The sequence below is a fragment of the Spinacia oleracea genome, chromosome 2 (assembly GCF_020520425.1).
Source record: "Spinacia oleracea cultivar Varoflay chromosome 2, BTI_SOV_V1, whole genome shotgun sequence".
Classification (NCBI taxonomy): Eukaryota; Viridiplantae; Streptophyta; class Magnoliopsida; order Caryophyllales; family Amaranthaceae; genus Spinacia; species Spinacia oleracea.
The window spans coordinates 61,787,610-61,795,426 of NC_079488.1; the positions used below are offsets into that span (position 1 = coordinate 61,787,610).

Here is a 7,817-nt window from a genome sequence, read left to right on the forward strand (position 1 = left end):
ACACATTTTATTAATACTAATGATTATTATTTTCTTAAAAACATCCTAATTGATTTTTTTTCCAAAACGTATTACTAGTAGTATTATTTTGCAATCTATGTTTATGAATTTAATATTTGATGCTCATTAAGAAAATCATTTTCGAAATTTAATTGTATAATGTACGATTAATCTAAGCCCATATTTAAGTCTCATTAGAAACCTAAAAATTCAGAAATTTTTTCCCAACCTTATGAAATAACCCAAAATGATATTAAGTCTAAAAAAAACCCGTCCTCTAGCTTCCTCCCCCTTCTCCCACGTGTATGTGTAGAACAATGGTCAAAATTTACTTGTTTATTTGACTCCTCTTTATCCCTAACTCGGTCCAAGTTCATTTTCTTGACCCCCAAGTACCTCTCCTTCTTCCTTACTCTACTTCCATGGTGAGGTCATGGGTGATGTCGATTGAGTTCCAATTACTCTATAAATAGAAGAGAAATATGCTCCCCATTTCCACATCAATTCAGTGAAGTTATCCAACAAAAACCTCAAGTCCTTTACCTCTTTCTCTGTTTCGAGTAATAAACCACCAACGCCACCTCTCGTGGCCACCATAAATGCCGCAGCTCCACCGCTGCTGCTACCTACTGTCACCACCGCAGTGACTTTCTCTCACTCACTACACCATGTACGACCACTAAACTCAAACATCAAGTTCTAATTGTAGCCCTTCTTTATCGAAACAAAAAACCCGAACTCACATTATTTCTTCCTCATCTGGCGCACCGCCACTATCACCACCGCGGGTCTGCCTCCGGTACCGAACCACTACCTCACCTCCAAGTGTTGACCACCTAATCTCCGACCACTTAAACCCCGCCTCACGCAAAGACCTAACTTTACTTTCCTTCTTGCTCCTCTTCCTCGTACCTTAGTAGTGAAGGACCGAGGTTTTACTCCTATATTCCAAAAGTCAACTCCACTAAACCTTCAAACAAGTATTCTAATTTGTGTAATAATAATTTCACTAGTTTTGTTTTATTTCAAAGTTTCATACGCATAATTTTAGGTAGTAAGTAATTTTATGATTACCTAACTTACGTTATTTTTTTATAGTTACTAATTAATTAAATTGTATCCTAAACTACAAGTGTAAAAGTACTCAGAGCTCGAAAGTACGGTCCATCAATGCTACAAAAAAAGAGTGTACGGTTTGAGGTAACATCTATTGTTAACACCCATAATCCTCTTAAAAAATGTGTTTTATGATATTATGAAACGTGTTTATAATGATATGCTTTTTATTGGATTGTGGGATATGAAATGTGTTTATAAAGCGTTTTTATTAATTACGATATTCAAACGTGTTTATGAATAATTTTATAAGAATAATATTTTATGAGTTACGAATAAAGATACGAAACATGATAAATAAAAGTGTAACAGATTCTAGCAGTTAGTGGGTTTACTATTTCTAGGTCGTGCACGTACCATCGTACCGCGGTACACCCAACAAGGGAGAGTGCTCCTTGAGGGTCACCTTAAGCTTAAAAAAAAAAAAAACTACATTGGTACGTGCGTATGTCCAACAAGGGAGGGTGCTCCTTAAGGACTATCGCAAGGTGGGAGATGTCCTGCGAGGCTAACTCGTCAGTTACCAAGTAAAATGAATATTTTATGAAAGATGACACATACATTTAGAGACAACCATATAATATTGCCTTAAACTACGGTATATAGCACATAAGATGAGAGAGAAACTTAGAGAGAAAGAGAAAAAAGAAGAAAAAACATTATGAGATACTAAAGCCTGTTCCAAACCCTACTATAGACCTTGGTGTCTTCGCCTCTTTCTTACTCATTTGTTTCCATGGATCTGCCATGGATCCTCAAGATCTTTTCTTCAAAACTTCAACCACAGTAGATCTCCTACTTTCCAGGGTAATTACTAACCTACAAACTATTTAATTAGAGTATTAATTACAACAAATCAAACACTTTTCTTGGCCGAATTTTCTCATCCCTTGGATCTAGGTTTAACGCCTTTATTGTTCTATCTGTTGAGTTCCTAGGTATCTACAAAAATAATTATGAAGAGTATCCAGTTTTACTGGAGTTTAAATGTAATTTCTCTATTTGCCGCCATTCATTGACCAATCTGGTGCGGGCTTGCTTGAGAATAATGAGATCTGGTGGAGTTACTTCTTGGATTAAACAAATCTTTTTGTCTAACTCAGGGAAGTGTCTTTACTTATCCTTTAATGATGCCTCTTCCTTATTATTTTGTCGATTATGGTTTATCTACATATGCCTTGTCTCTGCTTCCTTACTCGTGCGATGCAAGTTGTTAACTTTATTACTCTAGACTATTTTTGTGATAAGTCTCCTTGATTGTTATTTTTCTTCAAAAGTTTTCCCTTCGCCTAGTATTATGTGTTGTTATGATGTAAATGTATCTGCATTGGCCTTTTGGCTCTCCTTATGTTCTCTGGTTATTCTTCTTAGAGTTTTGCGGTTGTTTGTTTATCACTCCTATCAAAATTCATGTTCTTGGACCTGGGATCATGTTGGTTGTGCTTTGGCAGCCTTTTTGCTTGCAATGGTTTAGTTTGTATCTTGGTTTATGTACCTTTTCTTTTAAGTTCCTAAAGATTGTTCTTATTAGTTGCCTTTTCTTCTCTGGTTTTTGGGTTCATGTGGCACTTGGCTTAATCATTTTGTGTATATCTAGGAATCAATGTAGTTTTTTTAATGAAAATATAGTTTGTTACTTAACTGGTTCTGCATTGCCTACTATGCTTCAATCCTCTGTAGTTAACTTTTGTTCTGTGATCACTATTGATTACTTGATTTTCCCTATTGCACCACTTCAATCTTCTGCATATGTTGATTTTTTTGCTGCTACTGTCTATGCGTTTGCCCAGTTTGCTGCCTTTCTGTGGTATGCTTACTCCTTAGGGTCAGTTCTCCAAACTTGGCTCCTTTCCAAGTTTAGGTACCCAGTCTCTGGGATGCTACTTGGAAGGTTGAAGCTTGTTTCTATGAGGCAACCGTCAAGTAAGCTTATAATCGATGATGTACCTAAGAATGCCCTTCATTCTTGGCCTGAGTTTTATAGCAATCACCCCTTCCATTCCCCTGTCAGGAGCAAGGTCATTTTCCTTAGTAACTGGTCTATTTACAGTCTTAGTTTGAACATATCTAACTTGTGCACCTGTTATCTTTTGATTTCAATTTTGATCGTTCCTGCTACTTTGTAATACCTCGTATTTTTCTGTATTATAAATATATTTTATTATATTTATAAAGTATTTTTTTATATTTATAAAGTATTTTATGAATTTAATTCCATTTAATGAGAATTAAATGTATTTTATTTTTAATTAATTTAATTATTAATTAATTACGAAAACCGTATTTTTATTAAATAAATTCAACGAATTTATTTAATCGGGATTTGTTGGGTCGTGTTTTGAAAACGAATTTAATTTAATCAAAGCCTAGTTAAAATTCAATGATCAAACCCAACAAGGCTTGCAAGGATTAATTTTAGTTAAGCCCGAAAGTAAGCCCAACTCAAAAACTCCCAAAACCTTGCCCATGTGGGAGAGAGAAACTATAAATACACCCCCTCATTAAACCCTCACAAATTTTCAGCAATCTCTCTCCTCTCTCCTCTCTCTCCTTTCGTCCGCCCTTTTCTTTCAGCCCAAGGCACGAACATTGTGCTCGTGTGCCCAGCCTCGTGCGCGCATCCGCACTCCTCGTCGCTGCCCTCTCTCGCCTTCGCAGCCCGCAGCGCCCAGAACTCGTGCTCGTTGCTGCTGCTATGTCGCGTGCCCCACTCCCTCACTCGACCTCGCCTAGCGCCCTCGCCCCTCGCTGCGTTGTTGCGCGCTGCTTGCGTGCGCTGTTGTGCCGCGTGCTGTTGTTGTTGTTGCTTCGACGCCCCACACACATAACACATCAATTGTTGTGTGTGTGTGTGTTGTTGATTGGTGATAATCAAATTGTATACTTTTAAACTTTTAATTTTCAGTTTTTAAATTGTTTTAATTACGATTATTTAATTGTTTTGGATTAATTAAATTGGTTGGAACGGTTATGAATACCGTGTTTTAATATTTAGTATTCGAATAGATGAGATTGGTTTTTGATTCAAAGAATTATAATTTTCAGATTTCAAAGTCAATTAAAGTGTCAATTTTTAAGGCCAAAATATGGTTTTATTGATAATCAACTAGTAGGATTTTAATTCCGAGTGTTTAATAGATTGATTCACATAATTTAATGACGATTTAAATTATGGGAATCAACTTAAATTTTCAGATTGTTTATAAGCTTTAAAGAGTCGATTTTTAATGGTTTTAAAGCTAAAAAGTCAATGTTTTTATGCTAGGACTTGAGTTGACTATTTGAGACTATCAGTTTAATGAGTAACGATTAATCTATCTATACTAATATATTAAAAGGCGTTGTGAAAAACGTATATGTGCCACGTAGTACTCTCCTCATTATGCCACATCATCCACTCACCAAGTGTTATGTCATGGACAACCAAAAATCAATATAATGAGGTTCGAACACCAGACCTCAAGTGTGGATGGTAACTCTCTTTACCATCTTAACCAACCACCAATTGTGGTTTATCTCTTCATATAATTTATAAATAAATGATAACGTGAAGTCTAAAACAAATAAATTTTATGTGACTTTTTTAATTTCTATGGACTATTGAAAAAAAAAACAATTAAAGAATTATGTCAACCATGAAAAAACATGATATTATAAGTTTCATAAGCATCAACTGTAGGGTTGTCATACATACCTGCATATATATCTAATTTGGTGTTTATTAATTTGACACACTTATTTCTACGAGAAAACAAATTATACAAATTGTAAGATGATATGATTGAAAAATTACTTGCCATGATAGATTACGAACTTAACATATATTTTTAATTCTATAGAATACAAGTATTTTAATCAAATATTGAGCTTAAGAAAAATCTAAAATTTTAATTAGTCAATGTAGCAACCGGGGCATCGCCCGGGCCACACACTATTTTCTAATTAAACCAAGGGTTTTAGTTTCTTAAATAGTTGCTGGAAATTTAGTAAACATGATTAATAATTAAGTTTCTCCTTTGTGTTTATAGGAGGTGATTTCTAGTGAGTCGTGATTCGCACAGTGGCCCCCGTACTTAGGTATTCCAGGTACGTACAAGACTAGGGTGACCACCCATCCCTTGAGGACTTTGTGAAGTGTATTGAATGCAAATCATGTGAACTTATATGTTGGGAATTCATGTGTGATGTGTAGACAAGCATGTGATTATTATTATTGAATCTATGTGAATGAGCATGTTATGAATTGAATTATGCTTTATAGATTCTGTTGAACTATCATGTTATGGACTTTTATAATCGTTGAATTATGTCAAGCATGTTGTTCAAGTTGGTTTTCATGAATGAGTATTGCGCATGCAAGTTATTATTATTATGCTATAGTACTGGATGTCTAGCATATGCTGAGCCTATTGAATATTGCCGGAGTGCATTGTTTATTCTACCAAGGGGTAGAATATGTTTAGAGAGTCTATGTGAATTGAACTAAGGACAATTCGTGCTAAGGGCACACCCCGCTTGTTAATGGGCAATGTCGGGTTATCTCAAACAGTGTTTTTGAGAAGGAACAATGGGAGTAATTTCACTTGAGTCCTATGTTTGATCACAAGTCCTAAAGGATTGAAACGAAGTGTCATTGTTGAGTTGTTTCATTGCTTAATTATTTGCATGTTATGTCTTGTGTAGAGTCTTGAGTCGCCTTGATCATAACATACTAATTAACGTAAAGTGTAACCCGAATGAGCTTCAAAACTCTCGGAACGTATATACCTTGAGTATGAACAATGGGGGGAGTCTGGTCGAAGAACTTGTACTCCTTGAATGATACAAGACGTTGTTTTATTCTTTTGTATTAGGTCGTTGTGCATTGGAATTCCGTCGGTATGGTCCGACTGTCGGTAGGAGTCCGACTTGTTGTTATTTGGTGTATGGTGGGCTCCCATCACCCTTTTCTTTCCTTTTGAGGATGCTTTATTTTACCCGTTCGAAGCTACTTTCTTTATTAAACTGTGAGTCAAGAGTCGTGTCAAGTGTCGAGTCTTGTCTCCATGTTTACTTGTTTATTAATTGGCTTTTGCATGTGTATTATTAATTCGTTGAGTGAAACATGTTAGGATAGAATGTTATTCTAGCTTGTTCGTACTCAGCTTTCGCTGACTTCGTGCTTCATGTTTTCTAGTCATGGCCTTTGCCTTAATGACCCTATGATGATCCATCAATTGCATTTGCGTTGTTAAGGAGTAGAATTTTAATAAAGCGGGTTTGTAGAGATAACTTGCGGGAGAAGTTATCATGGGATTCGTGTTGAGAGTTTATTTCTTCCGTATTTTATAAACTCTATTTATTGTCATGACTACATACTTATAGTTAATGGATTTTGAAATATTTATTACTTTGGTTTGGGCCTTGATGGTTCCAGTTTGTTTTTAATGACCATTAACTATTTAATATGTTTTGAAAGTTAGTTAAATTCCGCTGCGTAATTCTGGTAAATAGCCTTAGCCGTTATCACGGTGGCGGTAATATCTTGATAATTCCTTTGTTTTAAGTTGGAAAATGTTTTATAAAAAGCAAGGAATTATTAGGGTGTTACATACTTGGTATGATATGGTTCTACAACGCACCCGGTGGGGTTCTTACAATAGCTCAACCATGCCATGTTGTTCATGTTTTGATGGGGTTGAGCAAAATATAATTATTAATCGAACTGGACTTATGTCCATTTTGTATAAGGACTCTAAATCCTTAAGGAAACGGGTTTTATTACCCGCTATGGTTTTTAATATAACAAAATTACAAATTATGTATCGGAGTTCAAAATCCGCTAATGAATTGCCTAAAATCTCGCTTCTTATCGGAACCGGATTTTAAAATCCGCCTTGTTATGTAGGAGTCTTCATTCCTACTTGTATCGGATTCTAAAATCCGCCTTGAATAGTTCTTATAAGCCACAGAAACGTGGCCTACTCTTCAATAAGAGCTGCAATGATATCTTGTTAGTGAACAACTTAATTTATTTTTGTTATAAATGAAAATTTGCGCTTGGAATATTCGAGGGGGTAAACGCGATAATGCAATAACTGACTTATGAATCTAAAACAGAAAATTGGATATATGTTTTGTAATAGAAATATTGACTAATAATAACCATAGTCAAGCAATAGTTAAATCAACTCGATTTCATAAACATCTTAACATAGACCCAGTTAATCATTGTGGAGATATATGGGCTCTTTGGATTGAAGATAGTGTCAAGGTTATTCATTCGACCTGAACAAATAGATGTGTGCACTTCATAATTCTCTTTAAACCGACAAACACCACCTTCTTGGTCTCAGGTGTCTATTGCCCAACAAAAGAAGAAGAGAAACAGCCTTTTTGGGATGATCTTTCATCTTTTTATGCCAATACTAACCTCCCATGGCTGCTCATAGGAGATTTCAATGAACTTCTCTCACCAACTGATAAAATTGTTGGGAGTCCTGTCAATTCCCAACAATGTAATCGCCTTCTAACTTTCCTTACATTCAATAATGCTATTAACGTCCCCTGTTTACAAAATGCTTATTCTTGGAAATCAAACCAAGATGAATTTCTTCTTGAACGCATCGATCGGGCTATTGTTGATGCTCAATTATCTAACCTTTTCCAAAAAGTATTGTTAAATATGGCATCTTCTTAGTGTCTGATTTTACTTCGGTGAT

General features: G+C 35.4%; 1 long non-coding RNA gene across 2 annotated transcripts; it reads left to right on the forward strand.

Moving 5' to 3' along the window:
* Positions 1-514: 514 nt before the first annotated feature.
* Positions 515-6,583, forward strand: LOC130467881 (uncharacterized). 2 transcript variants are annotated; one of them, XR_008927865.1, is made up of 2 exons: positions 515-1,200; positions 5,145-6,583. It is a non-coding gene; the product is annotated as an uncharacterized lncRNA (long non-coding RNA). The 2 variants fall into 2 exon arrangements; XR_008927864.1 differs by lacking the exon at positions 515-1,200 and adding an exon at positions 1,207-1,923.
* Positions 6,584-7,817: the final 1,234 nt, after the last annotated feature.